The 16500-nt window shown below is 40.1% G+C and overlaps 1 protein-coding gene and 1 pseudogene across 1 annotated transcript in view; both read right to left on the bottom strand.

Annotated features, from left to right (window-relative positions):
• Zfp993 (zinc finger protein 993) overlaps positions 1-16500 on the bottom strand; it is a 478623-nt gene that overhangs the window by 333059 nt on the left and 129064 nt on the right. The window lies entirely within an intron of this gene.
• The window catches only part of LOC115486238, a 101206-nt pseudogene that overhangs the window by 53650 nt on the left and 31056 nt on the right, over positions 1-16500 (bottom strand).

The raw sequence follows: 16500 nt of genomic DNA, 5'->3' as shown, positions 1-16500 counted from the left end.
GAATTCTCAGATGGCCATTTTCAGTAAAGGATTTGTCACATCGACTACATTTGTAAGGTTTCTCACCTGTATGATTTCTCTGATGAATTCTCAGATGGCCATTTTCAGTAAAGGATTTGTCACATTGACTACATTTGTAAGGTTTCTCTCCTGTATGAATTCTCTGATGAATATTAAGATGGGATTTTTGGGTAAAGCATTTGTCACATTCACTGCATTTGTAAGGTTTATCTCCTGTATGAATCCTCTGATGAATTCTCAGATTGCCTTTTTCAGTAAAGCATTTCTCACATACAATGCATTTGTAAGGTTTCTCTCCTGTATGAATTCTCTGATGAATATTAAGATGAGATTTTTGGGTAAAGCATTTGTCACATTCACTACATTTGTAAGGTTTCTCTCCTGTATGAATTCTCTGATGAATATTAAGATGAAATTTGTGGGTAAAGCATTTGTCACATTCACTACATTTATAAATTTTCTCTTCTGCATGAATTCCCTGATGGATACTAAGATCGATCTGATGGGTAAAGCATTTGTCACTTTTACTACTTCTGTAATGTTTCTTTTCATGATAAATTCTCTGCTGACTTTGAAGTTTGTCTCTCTGGGTAAGATATTTGTCAAATTTACTACATTTGTAAGGGTTCACTCCAGTATTATTTCGTTTCACCATGACTTTATGTTTAGAAATAAAAGCCTTCTCAGATTCTGCATTTCCGTTGTGTTTTTTCTTCTGCATGTGGATTCCCTGATTGAGACTAACGGTAGAAAACAAAGTTAAACTGTTTACAGAGTCATTGTATTTGCAAACTTCTTTAGTGTTCCTGGGCTTAAGTCTTTTTTGGTTCGAAAATTGAAGAGCATCAGAGGTATGATTAGTTTTGTAAGGTGTACATTGGGGGGCTTCAAGTATCACATTGCTAAGTTTGTCCCATTTAGAAGACTTCTCTTGAATATTCATGTGTTCATGGACAATGTACTGGCTGTCTTGATCCAAGACCTTCTCATACTTTCCACATATGCAATGATTTTCTGAAAAAAAGTAGGGAGGGGCAATTAGAGGTGACATGAATTACTTATATAAGGAGTAAGTGATTCAATAATCAGTGATCTCATGGATTCGTACTCTCAAGAGAGGTTTTTCTCCTTTTTTTGAATCATTACATGTATCCTCAAAAGAACTTCAAATATGGTCTATATCAAATGATTGGAAATGATAGTAACCTGCTAAATTTCAGTTTCAAATTGGACATCATACCCACCTCAAATATAATAACCCAGAATTGCTCCCGTGTTAAGGAAAAAGAGGGAAAAAAATGGAAAAGAGGCTGAAGGTAAGGCCATCCAGAGACTGGACCAAAGAGATGCAGATCCCTGCAGCCAACCATTAGACTGAGCAGGGGGGCTACATGAAGGAGTTAAGGGAAGGACTGAAGAAGCTGAAGGGCTTTGCAACTGTGTAGGAGGAACAACAATATCAAACAACAAGACCATACAAAGCTTCGAAGGGGAAAATCACCAACCAAAGTGTACACATGGATGTACAAATGGCTCCAGCTTTATATATAGAAGGGGATTGCCTTATATGGCATCAACAGGAGGGGAGTCCCTTGGTACTCAGAAGGTTCATTATCCCAGCATAGGAGAATCCTAGGGGCATGAGATGGGAGTAGGTGGATCGGTGGGGGACATCATCATAAAAGCTGGGGGGGAGGGGTGGGATATAGAGTTTCCAGACAGGGAATGAAGAAGGGGCATAACAATCGACATGTAAATAAATAAAATGACCAATAAAAAAGAAAATTGTACTTTGCATAAGCTGGGACAAATAAATGATCCTTCTCTAGTGAATTTTCAGAAAGTAGAATTCTAAACAAAATATCTCTAATTTTATGGTTATAATTTTATTCAGAGTAACACTGAATCAGGTATAAACTTGGTCAGGTACAAATTTATGATATAACTGATAGCCTCAGGGAAATTACTAAATAGATTTGCTTCAATATCCAAAATGCTAGGATAAAGATTATGGTGTCCCAGATCTAAACACAGAGATCAAATGTCAAAAAGTTAAATAAAAAAAAATTGTGCAAAACAACAGCTCTATGTCCACTTGAAACCTTGTATATTTTTAGATTCATAAATAAGGGAACATTTTAAAGCAATAGTAAGATTTTTACAATTGAAACTATTATATGTATAGAAATATAATTTTTTTGTTCTGGATATTTAAATTTTTGCTTGAACTTTTTTATCTTGAGTGAAGCTAGATAAGAGATAAGGAGTGATCTCAGAGAATATAGCACTGGTTATTTTTCCAAAGAAAGCAGAGAAATGTGAAGGAAACACAATGAAAAAGTTATGATTTTTAACTAGAATTTCTCTCATTCAGGAGTCTCTGCATATCTCAGAGCATTTACAAAAGCACATAGTAGGAAAACCTAAAGAAAGATACAGGAATTCAACAGTAAGTTTATTCTTACCCACAAATAACAGATTATTGTAATTCTCCAACATCACATCCATGTACAATGTCCTCTGAGCAAAACTGAGAGATTCCCATTCCTCCAGTGAGAAGTCCAAGGCCACGTCCTTGAAGGTTAACAGACCCTGTAATGGAAAACTACCTATTTGATACTGGACAAAAATGCTTTTCAGCCAGGCGTGGTGGTGCACGCCTTCAATCCCAGCACTTGGGAGGTAGAGGTGGGTGGATTTCTGAGTTCGAGGCCAGTCTGGTCTACAAAGTGAGTTCCAGGACAGACAGGGCTACAACTCTCGAACCCCCCCCCCTCCCCAAAAAAAAAGCTTTTCTGCAGGAAGCGGGTGTGGCCGCATGGGCCAAGTTTTTACTGCCTTGCCTGAGCATGCACAGTGTGGCTGCATGCGTGGGCTGCCTGCCAGGCTGGACTATTCCTTGTGATCCGGACCTGTCAGCCGACCTGAGCTGGAGCGTGTGTGAATTCTGATTGGATGAGGTGGGGTGGAGCTAGATGAGATCCAAAGATGCAAGGATAGGAGTTTTGTTTTTTAGCCCTTGCCCTAAGTAGAAGCTAGTTGTAGTAAGAGAAGCTGTTGTAAGGGGAGTTTTATAAGAAAAGCTGCAAGAAGGAGAACAAGTAAAGAAGCTGTTGTGTGAACCCAACTTGGTATCCGTGTCCATGTCGTTCCTGTCTCCGTGGGCGCAGAGGACAGCAGCACTTTTCTACTTTATAAAAAGAAGTAATTAAGATACCTTTTTTGATGCAGATGAGGTTGAAGGATAATTGTTTTCTAAAAGTGTTATGGAGATGTGTCTGAAAATACAAATTGCTGCTCTTACACTGACCAAAAAGAATGTAGATCATAGAAAATAAGCCCTTTAGAAAACATTCTACATATAGAGAGTAAAACTTTTGGATGACTTGAATAAAAAGAGATTTTTAAAAAAAGAAATGTGGAAAGGACACTGACCTGTGGTGTATTTACCAGACACACACTCATTCTTGTTGCTGTCCTTCTCCCAGGGTCTCTGTGAAGAACAAAGATTGAATTCTTCTTGAAATTTCAGATCAAGGTCTGAATAATTCAAAGATGAAATAAATACAACACCATTACAGAAAATGCTAAACCACATTATATACTTAAAAAAAAAATTAAAGCAAAATGATACCAGGAATCTTGACAATGTGCACTCATGAAAGTAAGTAATGATATATTTAGACTGTAACTGTAACCTAGTTCCTGCCCACCACCCTTGATTCTCAAAGTTAATTCACAACACCTGATATGGAAATCCCTGCCACCTGACCTAAATGACACACAGCAAAAGAAAATTAAGACGCTGGAGCTAAAGCAATTTGACAATGTTAATAAAATTACCATACCACAAATCACTAACTCAATACCAATTCTCATGACAAATAAATTATGAAACAAACACAAGAGGCAAAAGTCAAAATATAATCTGAACACCATTCAATGTGGACAAATGACATAAAGAGGGAACAAGCACAGAAATTCAAAGAAGGCAGAAACAAACTTAATGAAATTCCAGAGAACTCCTACAAGTGGGTAAGAGAATAATTATACATATGCAGGGCCTTAGGGCTTCAGTCCTCTTCCCCGACCCAATATAAGATTATTATTCCCCACAACCTTGTAACCTTTCAAGGAGAGGCCCCTAGGCCTAACATTATTACTGAGGCTATGGAGCAGTCACAAAGACTATCATGACTGTCTTCTGAAACACCCAAGAGCAGTTGGATACAGATGTTTGCAGCCAACAAATGGACAGAAGCTCCTGACCCCTGTGGTTGAGGTAGGGGAAAGCTGGAAGAAGCTGAGGAAGAGGGGCACCCTGTAGGAGGACCAGCAGTCTCAATTAACCTGAACCCCCAAGATCTCTCAGACACTCGATCATCAACCGGGAAGCATGCACCTACTGATAAGAGGCCCCTAGCACATATGCAGTGGAAGAATGCTGGGTCTGGGTTCAATTAGGGAGCATGCATCTAACCCCTGGAGAGATTGGAGGCTCCAGGATGTTTAGAGGTCTGGTCAGGTGGGGAGGAGGAGGGGACATCCTTATGGAGACAGAGAGGTGGGCAGGAAGTGTGGGAGGTGGAACACTCAGAGGATTGACCAGGAGGGCAATAAAATCTGGAGTATGAAAAAATGGAAGGAAGGAAGGGAGGGAGGGAGGGAGGGAGGGAGGGAGAGAGAGAGAGAGAGAGAGAGAAAGGTATAATAATAAAATAATCTTTATGTCCAGAAAGTACATCCAAGCAACATACATAGGAGCTGCTATGTTTAAAAACAAAACAAACAAACAAAAACAAATGTATTTCTGTTTTTATTTTCTAGGAGTAAAGGTTCTACAGTTTTAAAATGCTGACTCATAGAATAATCAAGAGAGAACCTAGAGTCAATGATTGTAATGATTTCTAATTCCTAAGGAAGTAATTCCTTAGGTCAGTCCTATTTGGTATCATAAAGATAAAGATGGGAACTTTTATTCAGGCCATCCTCATTTATTCAGAATGTACCCTTCTGCTAATATGATTCTTTTGAAGAAACCTAAGGCTGTGATTAGTGAGGCTACCCCAGTTACAGTTTGTTTGGCGTATCCATATGCCATGCTTTTGGGGCATGGTTCCTTGGTTTCTATTCAACAAGAAGGAGATTCCTATTATGTTAATTATAAATCCTGTATTTTACTAATTGTATATCTTCAGGAATTAATAAGGATTTTTCTATTATGATGATTGTAAAGCGCCCTGCTTATGTTTTCCTGCCAGTAGATATAGGGGAAGAATCTTGGTATAATTCGACTTTAGAGGTTGTAAAAAATATTAATGAGCTAACTAGGCCTAAAAGATTTATGGCTGCTCTTATTTTAGGAATATCTGCCATGATAGCAATGCTTACTACCTTTGCAGTTTCAACTACTGCTCTGGTGAAAGGTATGCAAACTGCAACATTTGTTAATGAATTGCATAGAAATATTACCTTAGCCTTGTCTGAATAAAGGATAATTGATTTGAAATTGGAAGAAAGGATTAATGCCTTAGAAGATGTAGTTTTGGAAATGGGACAGGAGGTGGCAAATATTAAAGCTAGATTGTCCACTAAATGTCATGTTAAATTTCAATATATTCGTGTTACACTGTTGTCCTATAATTCATCCTTAGAAGAATGGAATAGGACAAGGGCCCATTTGATAGATATTTGGAAAGATGATAGTATCTCCTATGATATGAAACAATTACAGGAACAAATTACAGTTATTAGTCAACGATATTTGGATAGCTGGGATGTGAATAAATTAGCTTCTATTTTTCCTGAAGATTTAAGATCTTTTAGTCCTGTGGATTGGCTGCAATATATAATTTTTGGTGCAGTGGTCTTGGCTCTGGTGGTCATAGTCTTATTAATCTTTCCATTTACTTTTAGGCTCATTTTGAGGTCTCTCAGTACTATTCAGAGAGATCGTTACCAACTTCGCTTAAAAAAATAAAAAACCGGGAGCTGCCACACCAACTCCAGTGGAGTCTGTGTAGCAATGAAAGAAAAACTCATTGAATGGCTACCAGACCCGAGGTTTGTGCTCTGCGGAGCTAAGCCTCCTGGAGGTCCCTGGCAGTCTGCCCATTACATGTCCCCTTCTGGGAGGACAAAGAGTGTCCTTGGCATGCTTGCCTGGATAGCAGTTGCTGATTTTGGGTGCCACCATTAATTTAATACAACAATTAGAATTAGGCATTAATAAAATTGTCAGAAGTAAAAGAGAAACTATACAGGATGAAGAAATCCAGAATTTACAGGAATTAGGATTAACAGTGAAGAGGGGGGATTAGTCAGTTCTAGGGAAGCTGAGTAGAGGATGGTGGGAAGAACCTAGATATTGTGGCCCTTATAAGTTTAATCCAACAGATATTCCACTTCCCTGGACTGGAAGTTATGATAAGAACTTAGTCAGATGGATTGTGAAAAATGGGACAAAAAAGAGATATTCAGAATTAAGTCTATGGGAAAGAATAAGAAGTAGGGCTCCTTGGTGTGCCTTAACAGTGGACCTTGAGATGGCAGTTGTATGTTTTCCTATCATTTGGAGATACTTCTAGATGGTAAGGAGTAGACATATTTGGGAATAAAAGAAATAAGCAAGAAATATTACAAAGTTTAGATTGACAACGCATGTGTTGTTGAATGAGATTAGAGTAGTAAATAAAAGGTTATGAGAGCCTTGAGTCAATATGAAAGTTCAGTCTGGCAGCAAAACCACAGGCGAGTGCCGAGGGGTGATTTAATTTCCTAGTAAGCTATATTTGTGTTAGGTTTAAAGAGGAACTAAGATGTGTGATTTGCCAAGAGAAAATTGTTTCTTCTTGATTGTGTGTGTAATCTGAACCCTGAGGTAAAGATTTTGTAGCAGCAGCAGCAGCTTCACCACTGAGTGCTTGTCTGTCTGTCTGTCACACCGATCCTATTCACAACCTGGTTCCAGTCACATTGGGTTCCTGACCACTTAGGTGAAATTCCCACCGCACTGTCCGAGGCAGGCCAGGAAGCAGGAGTGGGTAGGTTGGGGAGCAGGATGAGGGGTGAGGGCATAGTGGATTTTCATGGGGGAAACTAGGAAAGGGGATAGCATTTGAAATGTAAGTGAAGAAAATATCTAATAAAAAAGAAAAAAAGAAAGAAAGTTGAGAAGGAACAAGAAAGGGGGAGCTTATTCAACAGCAAATTTCAGAGGCTGAAAACACTCTAGGTCTAGATAAGATTGTAGGGAGGCAAGAGGCTTCCAGGACTAGGCCTAGCTTAACAGGCAAAGGCAGTAATCCTCCCAGACAACAATTGCATTATGAGAATAAAAGGTACATTTATAGCTCTGTGGTAAAAATTAGACATTGCTCAGTATAAAACCTCTCAAGAATGTAAGAAAAGCAGAAACATACCTCGGAAAAATAAAGATCTACAGACACAAAAAAACCCCTCAGATCACACAGTTCACTCTGCCATCAATTATCTTGGACTCCCTGGTGGTAGCATTCATAGTGTCTGGGGCAGGAGGCAGAGTTATCAACGGCCATATGCAGATTTGCACCCTGTATGCTACAATCTCAATCTGCCAGGCAAGGCATGGCCACTAGCATCATAGCGGCAAGACTATCTGTGGATAACAAAAGGCTTTCCTGTTCAAGCTGAGTCCGGCTCCTCAGGAAAAATTGCTTAGACTAAACTGAGAATCTGGCTAAAATCCAATAAGGAAGGTCACAGGCCCTGCGAGGGAAACTACCACTGACATTTGCTACATGTATAAACCTGAGACTTGTCACACATATAGCCTGAGGCTGCTTTCAGTATGGGTAAAAGAAACTATTGTCAATGGGCAACAGTTATTTCAGAAACTCAAAACTAATCAAATATTGCAATCAACTCACTGGTGTCTGTACTGCCTCTAACAGGAAATTGATATTACCACATTTAATATTATTCAAAGTGAAATTTTCTAGAATCATTATTGAAATAGAATCGGCCTAAACCATATTCATGTCCTCTTTCTACTGACAGTGGAGACCTGTTAATATTCTGTCTAAACTCCACCCTCACATTTATCTGGCAACAGTCAGGTAGGCCTGGCCTGCTGCAAAAGGGGCTGCTTGCACCTTCCTTGCTCTCTTGATCGCTTGCTTCTCTCTTGCCCACTTGGGCTCTTCCTTCCCCCGTCCCTTCCCCATTCCCTCCCCCCTCTCTCCACATGTTCATGGCTGGCCTCTACTTCTTTACTTTCTCCCTTTCTCTGCGTTTCTCTGCCTCTACTACCCTCTTACCTCCCCTCCCCATGTCCTGAATAAACTCTGTTCTATACTATACCATCATGTGGCTGGTCCCTCAGGGGAAAGGGATGTCTAGGCATAGGCCCATTGAGACACCCCTTTCCCCCATACCTCACCACACACCCATAGAACCTATTCTTTCTTTATCTTTTTATAAACACATCATGTAGTACCATGACTGAGATTTAGAAACTCTGTAGGTTTGCATCTAGACCAACACTCCCTAGCCCAGTCCTGGGAAACCCCATCCCCCATTGGTCAGAGTAAATGCCCTCATGGTCCTACCGAAGAGTTCTTGAGCTTGGAGCTAACCGTGTATTTCCATGATCCTCATTCTAGGACTTATTCCCTTGGGTGAGACTTTCCTCTTAACTTTTGAGACACTTACTTTCCTTTGGCTGAAAATTCCAAGTCAGGCCTGGACAATTTATCTCAGTGGCTCAGGAGCACTGGCTCCAAGCATTAGTTCCCAGTCCCCATGTGTCTCACCCATGGGTCTGTCTTTTGCTGACTGCCAGTGACCCAGAGCATAGACTTTCCCCTCCCCCTCCCTTATTTGGGGCCTGCTGCAGCCACTCTTTCAGCTGGTTTTCCGGAAAGCAGGTCTGTTCAGGGTTAACAGAACCTACAATAGATCTTCTCTTTAGCAATACCTTACTGCTATCCTATCTTCATGTTTAATGGAGAATATAACTTCACACAATAAATATTAATAGTCACAATCCATATGATGGTGCTTTATAATGTAAACTTTCTAATCCAATCAAACCTGCACTGTATCTTCATATGATTAATATCTATAAAGCTCTCTGAGGAAGCATATGAATTCATTGTCCTGGCAAATAGGTACTCTCTTAAAATGGCAAATGGAGGAATACAGGTGTTAAGAAAGAATGGATGAATTTGAATTCGAAGAGCTCTTTAAGGCTTTACCAAAGAGAATCTCCATGTACAAACTACAGATACTGCATAGGATCTACAATGTTTTAGAAGAATGTTCTGGAATCCATAAAATTCATTAAAACATTACAATGAACCCCAGTTCACAGTGTTATGCCCAGATATTGAAACCACAAAGACCACCAGGACTCAACTCTGAAGCATTTCACACCAGTGTATATTCCAGCTTGGTATGCAAACCTTCCCTGATGCAGCACGTTAGGTGACTGACCAGGAATTTTATTTCTTCAGGGGAAAGAAGGCAGAAAAAAATATGTAGTAGTGCTAGTAACTCCCAGCAGCTGCAGCTGGCTGGACATGTCTAACCTTGAGACCCGATTTTTTTTTTTTTTTTGTATAAACTTACATCTACTGGCTTCCATTTTGATACCTCAATAGGATCTCAAACTTCTTGACAATTGTAAGGTATTCACAACAGAATAGTGAGAGTGGCTGCAGAAAATCACCCCTGCTCCACACCCCTGCTTTACTTCTGCCAGTTCCTCTTACATGTCAGGTTCCAGGACAGACTTATCACAGGTGACTCTCCCACAATGCCCACACAGCAACTGTACCCTAAAGAAGTTTTTGAGTTTCCCTAATACTTGGCTCTAGCCCCACCCCCACCCCCCAAGACTTCCTGACCACGAGGATATCCAGAATATGCAGAGAATGCAGGAGTGGTGGTATTTCCTGTTACTATGGCCTAGTTCCTTGGGACAACTCCTTCTGGTTCCACACAATATACAGCAGTTTCCTGCTACATGTTTCTTTAAAACCCTCCGACTTAGGACCCTTTTAATGAATTAGCTTCCCAGTACCTCTCAGCTGTGTTTGTTTGTTTGGTTGGTTGTTTGGTTGGTTTTCCTGGCTTGCTTACTTCATTGCTTGTTTTTGTCGTTTTCCGAAATGCATCTAATCAGGCAAGTAGGCCCTCCCTCCCCTCAGATACCACTCCACCAACTCTGTTGCAGGGTGCCTTCCACACAACTGCAGCTGTCAGGATGCCCAGGGCCTACACTACACAGCTTCCCCACAAGGTTGCGGCCATTCCAGACCAGAACTGGATGTGGTAGGACACTACACCTGGGTTCTGGGCCATTCAAAACCAAGTTATGTTGACTAACTTCTCATGTTGCAATACCAGACTCCTGGGCCAAAAACTCAAAAAAGAAAATAGTCCCTCTAAATTATGATGTTAAAATGTCCTAGTCTTAAAGTATAGTATATATCCCCTAAGGAGAGCAATTTATATGATATCCAAGATACAGAACTGAAAACTCAGAGTGAGGATCAGGAGATGCATGTCAATCAACTCAGAGAGGACAGGAACAAAATGATTCATGAACAAGAAATAATAGCAGATGCCTGAAGGAAATGAAGACAACTTAGGATATGAAAATTGAGTTCAATAAGTAGTTAGAAATACCCACAAAAATGAAATGAAAAAAGAAATGAAAAATGCTGTGAGTCAAAGAAAAATAATACCAAGAGTTCCTGTGAGAAACAAAATATCAGGCTTGAACACATTGTAGAGTTGCTGGAACACCTCAGTTAAAGAAAATGATGAACTGAAATAATGTTGTATATGGCACAATATCATATCCTGCTTGTAATGTGTGAGGAGTAAAATAGAGAAACACCTTGGGAACACTGTCCAGATTTTATTAAAAACAAACAAGGAGACAACAACTAGACTTAGGACTATAATAGATACTGTTTAAAAACTTGCTCATAAATATATTCCTGATTGTGCTCTATAATTCTCAATGTACATACATGCACATCTGCATAAGCAGAGGAAGAAGTCTCCAGAATTACCCAAGTCTCTTTAGGGATTCTAGCTAGGAAGTCAACTCTTTTCATGATTATAATGAGGCCCAGGTGTCTCAGAAGATTTCTGAGGATCAAAAACTGTTGTGATGATTTTGACCGGTTGAAATAGATTCCAGCTCATTACGGAGGTGAGTGCTCAGAAACACAAGCCCAGACCTGGGGGTCTGTCCTTAAAGTACATGATTCTGAGCCCTTGGACATCGTTCGGATGGCAGGGCTCCTTGCTTTCCATCATGGTGAATTATATACTTCCCCACATTAAGCTTATGCAAAAAAAAAAAAAAAAAAAAAAGATGGCACCAGCTAATAGATACTTCCTGTGAGAATAGATTGAACACATTGATGATTAATAATGAATCTGAGATGAGTTAAGGAAAGAAATGAAAGCCTTTCCCTCAGAGGTATTGAACAAAGAGTACATCTAAATTGTAAACTTCTACTTCATGTTCCCTGTACATTCCACCCTGTCTGTTTGGTGTATGAGTTTGAATGTGTGACTACCTCAAGGCTGCTTTCTGCATCTTTCTCTGTGTATATGTCTTCTCTCTCTCTCTCTCTCTCTCTCTCTCTCTCTCTCTCTCTCTCTCTCTGTGTGTGTGTGTGTGTGTGTGTGTGTGTGTGTGTGTGTGTATACTCTGTATGTGTCTCTCTGATGCCTATTTTTGTCCTTCTAGCTTACTTTAAGAAAAATCTTTGCAATCTTTATGGAACAGCAAGAAAAGCATCACGTGGGAAAGGAATGGGATACTGTACAGAGAAATCTCTAAAGGGTTAGGTGACTGCCTTCAACTGATCAAGATAGCAGACACTTACAAACTTCACTGTTTATCAACCAATATCCATAATAGCATATTCATTTTAGAAGGATGATTTAAGCGTCTAGATTTGACACTTTCAGCAAATGATATACATGCAAATCCTGGTTAGCTCACTTGGAAAATTATATAAATTAAGGTTATAGCTAAGCATTAATTTAGGTTTTAAAAGATGATAATATGAGATGTCCAAATAAATAATTTTGCCTTTGTTATTGTTCTTTAAAAAATATTTTAAACAATCAAGTTGAGTACTACACTGTAGGATAGCATGTTTAAAGCTTAAAATTCCTCACACTATATTAAATATGGCTGTAAGCTTAAGCAAAAGTACCAGTTTATTGGAATGCAAGATCTACTTGTGTATATATGGACTACAGAAAGCAATTCCAACCACTTAGACAGATGGGAGATTCCCACAGCAAAGATATTTCCAGAATTAGTTCATAAGTACAACAATGTTCTAAACATCAGATAATTCTTCAGTGACAGGCTCCTAAGCAGAAAGTCTCAGAGGATGAGAAAATTAGCAAAACTCGAAGATGGAAAACATAAAAGCTGCAGTTGAGATGTCTGTTGTTTTTAATAAATTCTAAATCAATTCAATTTGGTCAAGGAAGTGTCAGGAGCCAGATGCTGGGTGGAAGCCTGGTAGCTCAGAGAGGCAGAGAAAACATCTGTTCACCTTTCTCTTTATGTGAAATCCCAGAAGGAATCTCTTTCTGCCACACCTTCTCAAATGACATCCTCCAAACTGAATGTACCTAAATGCTGCTTCCTGTGCATCTCTCTGTCTTTGCTCCCAATTCCCTCTTACTCTCTGTGACTTTTACTTAATAATCCTAGGTTCCCTTCCTGTCAGCTGGTTGCTTCTGGCACTTCTTGACCCATGGTTTATTTAATCTTGTTACACTCAGGGTTCAGAGCATGATCAGATATCTTGCAACATAAGTCTTGCACAGCTACATATCATGCAGTAAGCTTCTTAAGAATAGCATCTTGTATACTACTTACAGAGGGAACAGGTAAAGAGAGGGGACACTTCTATGACGTCAGCGAAACTGTCATACAATGGAAAAAACTCTGGAGGGTCTATCAAATCCATGCTGTTCGCAGGGAACACAGGATATATCGGGAACATTACTGAACAATCCAACAGTAGACTTGGGACTAATAACCACAGCCCGACATGGTGGCAAGAGTTGGCTTCTCAAGATTGGACACAACCTTTCCCCAAAGGTCCTGGCTCCAGACCATAACCACCTTTCCCAAGCATATTCCTTGCTTTAGAGAAGGAGCTCTGTCTAAGTAATCTTACTAACCTGAGGTAGTTGTCTTCTCTGAAGCATATGGCCACAGTCTGCTTACCTAGCGTAATCATGGACGTTTCTAGTCTCTGTACAATTTTATGTAGGCTTAGAATATCACCTTTTCTAATTCTTCCTGAACTATTGCAGGCTAGCCATATCTGCTGTTCTGGCTTAATATTCCTCTGCACACTGATTGAATAAATCTTCTCTGTCAGTCTCTCCATCTTTGTCTCTCTCTGTGTCTCTCTGTGAGGCTCTCTCTCTTGCCCTCTTTCTCCCTTCTCTCTCTGTACATGCCTGATTCTTCTCTTTCTCTTCCCCCTTTCTGCGCCCCTTCACACCTTGGGACTTCCCTTAACTCGGTGCTTGGGGCCAGTGAACTCATCCAAGAGCAGCTTCCAAATGAACTGGCACTTAATATAATCTAATCTTTCTTGAATTGATTCATTTCACCAGCAGAGTACACAGAAACTATCAATGGGGATTGGCCTACTGGCTTGTTGTAAATCGGGGTTGTCTGGTCCAGGGAATAAGTCCAACTAAATAAGACTGCACAGGGTGCCAGATCTATCTACTCCTTACCATCCAGATCCACACCACACCAGCTCCAGAGACTTAGCAGCCTGCTCCACCCAGATGTGGGCAATGACCCTGTACTCACCATGTAGCAGTCTGGAAGCTTACCTAAGGGAGTCTCAGAACACCAAGTTTGCACTTCCCCTTCTTCCACCTGAAATCAAGATACATAGTTTGCATCTATAATACTCAAAATTAACCTGGAAGCCTCCTCGGCCGAGGAAGCACATAACTTCTTCGAGTGCTGAGAATTGTAGTCCTTTAGGAATAAAATAGGCTCCTGTGAACATGTGGTCGCCTAATTGATTTTAACACTTAAAACAAAACAAAACAAAAAAACGGCTATAACATGAGACTGAGTCCATTCTACCTTGAAAATTGGAGAGATTTTCCTAACATCGGTCCACCTCTTGATCAGTATTTAATATTTAATGCATGCTTGGTTTAAATTAGGTCCAAAATGTTAGAGGTAGATTATTATAGCAAATATCAAGGTTAACATACAGACCTCTCTTCCAAATGATGGCCAACTTGGTCTTGCAAACTTTATATGCCCCAGTACAGGGGAACGCCAGGGCCAAAAACTGGGGTGGGTGGGTAGGGGAACAGGATTGGGGGAGAGTATAGGAGACTTTCGGGATACCATTTGAAATGTAAATGAAGAAAATATCTAACAAAAAAATTGAAAAAAAACATACAGACCTCTATAGGGAGACAACTGTACACAATAATTGCTTCTTAAACATTATCCTAGGTAAGGGGGCTAAGCTAGCAAGGGCACTGAGTTTCCTGAGCACCAGATTTTCACAAGAGGCAACTGAAGTGGGATACTCACAGAAGCAAGTAGTGTCTGATACAATCTAAGATAAGCAGTTAGCCAGAGGGGATTCCAGCACAAACAGGCTGAGATAAGTCATCTAGGATATCTTGAACTTGGGTTTCTAGAAATGAAGTTTAGTAATTCCCATAGGATTCATCAAGAAGATCAAATTCAAATTAAACCTGAAATGGCCTTAGCAACAACACAAGATGGAGGACTGGAGGCATTGTCTTCCTTGCTCTGTCATAATACAGCATTGGATGCCTTGTAGGTATTGGTCATCAAATCCAGGTTCTCTACTAAAATATCCACAGCTCTAAGTGATTGAGTCATCTCTCCTCAGGCCTTTGTATAAATTAACATTCCTCTTCACTTGGGCTTCAAGAACAACACTGAGAACAGAATGGGAGAACAGGACACTCATCTCACCTACTCTGTCTGAGAGTGGTTGGTAGCACATTACTCCACCAACACCCTTGATAAGGCAAACCTAATAAGATCCTGTTTAAAAAAAATAAAATTAAAGACACAGAGTAGGTAGCCACTCATACTTGGTATCTCGACTGAGACATGGGGATCTTCATTTCCTAGCTAGCACAGAATATTTAGGGAGACCTATGTAAAATAAGATGGGAACCTATGGTGGGTACACTTGCTTTTGATCCCAGCACTACTAGTAGCACATGTAGGTAGATGACTCTTAGTTGAAGACCAGCCCGGTCTATATAACAAGTGTCTGTCCAGATATACTTCTTATTGAGACCCTATCTAAAATGACAATAAAAGCACAACAAAGAAACCCAAGAATTATATGAAGTACAGTGAAAACTCACACTAGAGTTCGTTTTATCACATATGTCTTCCAACTAATTACATGTGATATGTAAGTCCTCTTGGGATCAGACCTCACAACCCCAAAGATTAAATTTGTTTCACCCCACTCTCCTGTCTAAGGGAAATATGGAAACAAAGTGTGGAACAGATGCTGAAGGCCATCCAGAGACTGCTCTGCCTGGGAATTCATCCCATATACAGACAACAATCCCAGACACTATTGTGGATGACAATTAGTGCTTGCTGACAGGAGCCTGATATAGATGTCTCCTGAGAGGCTCTGCCAGTGCCTAAAAAATACAAAGGCAGATGCTTGCAGCCAACCAATGGACTGAACACAGGGTCCATATGGCAGAAGTTAGAGAAAGGACTGAAGGAGCTGAAAAGGTTTGAGACCCTATAGGGAGAACAACAATATCAAACAACCAGACACACCAGAGCTCCCAAAGACTAAATCACCAACCAACGAGTACAAATGGAGCAACCCATGTCCCCAGCTACATATTTAATAGAGGATGGTCATGTTGGGCATGCCTGGGAGGAGAGGTCCTAGGTCCTGTGTAGACTTGATGGCCCAGTGTACATTAATGCCAGGGAATGGAGACAGGAGTAGGTGGGGGCATGTGGGAGGACCCTCATAGAAGCAGGCGGGAAGTAATAGGGGGTTTCTGGAGGGGAACCGGGAAAGGGGATAATATTTGCAATATAAATAAATAAAATATACAAAAAATTAGTCACCAAGATATATAATTAAAATGGAATATTGAAAGTGTCTTAATCATACACCAATAGCCAAGGTCCTCATTTGTACCCCCCCATCCTCAGTGTACCCCCTCTTCCTATCTTTGTAAATGGGAGCCTCATGAACCTAATAAGTCAAGCTATGCCTTGAATTTGCCCCTTTTTACATCTAAAATTTCTACATCTACAGTTTTTACATCTAATTTCTACATTTTTTACATCTAAAATTTCCTTAGCACAATTATAAAATTTACAACTTCTCTCTTGCTGTCCATGCTTCCTCTCACTTATTAGCATCAAGGATG

This window comes from Mus musculus, chromosome 4 (genome assembly GCF_000001635.26).
Source record: "Mus musculus strain C57BL/6J chromosome 4, GRCm38.p6 C57BL/6J".
Lineage (NCBI taxonomy): Eukaryota > Metazoa > Chordata > Mammalia > Rodentia > Muridae > Mus > Mus musculus.
Note: the sequence above shows the minus strand (reverse complement) of the source record. Positions and strands in the feature narration are given on the sequence as shown.